Source organism: Acinonyx jubatus, chromosome C1 (genome assembly GCF_027475565.1).
Source record: "Acinonyx jubatus isolate Ajub_Pintada_27869175 chromosome C1, VMU_Ajub_asm_v1.0, whole genome shotgun sequence".
In the NCBI taxonomy this organism is placed as follows: Eukaryota; Metazoa; Chordata; class Mammalia; order Carnivora; family Felidae; genus Acinonyx; species Acinonyx jubatus.
The window spans coordinates 151,111,477-151,112,324 of NC_069381.1; the positions used below are offsets into that span (position 1 = coordinate 151,111,477).

The window sequence follows — 848 nt, forward strand, 5'->3', positions numbered from 1 at the left end:
TCCTAGGGGAGGGAATCGCAGTCTGACCTCCAAACCAAATTGCTGAAGACCCAATGTATGTTGCTCACTTACCTTCATGCACCCCAGAGACCAATCTGAAACAGCCCAAACAAAGCTAGCAAGCAGCAAGAAGCTAGATTCTCCATGCCCCGGGTCACTGTATTTTCACACCCATTACAGAAGTAACACACATGCCCCCAAAATAGCAGCTTCACTAAACCACAGTATCAGGAGCTGTAATTTGTCTCTAAAAATAGATTTGAAATAAAAGAAACAATGCTTCCTATTATATGCCCTTTTGAAGGACCAGATTTGTTTCTGCAGAAAATGAGATACAGAAGAACATGTAAGAATGGACGAAGATATCAAACAGAACTGCCCACTAAAGTGGATTTCATTCCACAGAATATACAAATGTGACTGCCAATATGATTTCTGATTCTCAAATTCTGCGTATGCCATGCAAAGGTGAGGGGTCTTTCTGCCCCAGTTTATATACAGATCATTTCAAAGAGGGCTTTTGGAGCTGTGAAACCAAGAGCTCTTAACTCTATGACTAAAGGTTGAAGGTCTCCATAGGATGCCGTAGTCATTAAATAGTGCTGTTTTACTGAGGAAATATAAGATGTAGCCACTCCTATAATCATAAAAGTTCATGGTAGTTCATTCATAATAACCCATGATTGGTGATCCGGGAGAGTAAGCATGTTCCAAAGTTAAATAATATATCATCACTTTCATGCCCCATTACACATACGAATAGTGGATAGGCAGAACATGGCTGTATCACCATAGCTAGATAATTGGGGTTCACATCAGAACCTAAACATTAACAGTTTCTTATCTGT

The 848-nt window shown here is 39.9% G+C and overlaps 1 non-coding gene across 1 annotated transcript; it reads left to right on the forward strand.

The window, feature by feature from the left end:
* Window positions 1–499: 499 nt before the first annotated feature.
* LOC113598372 (small nucleolar RNA SNORA25) lies at window positions 500–626 on the forward strand. The gene has a single exon (XR_003419036.1). It is a non-coding gene; the product is annotated as a small nucleolar RNA SNORA25 (small nucleolar RNA).
* The last annotated feature ends 222 nt before the right edge of the window (window positions 627–848 follow it).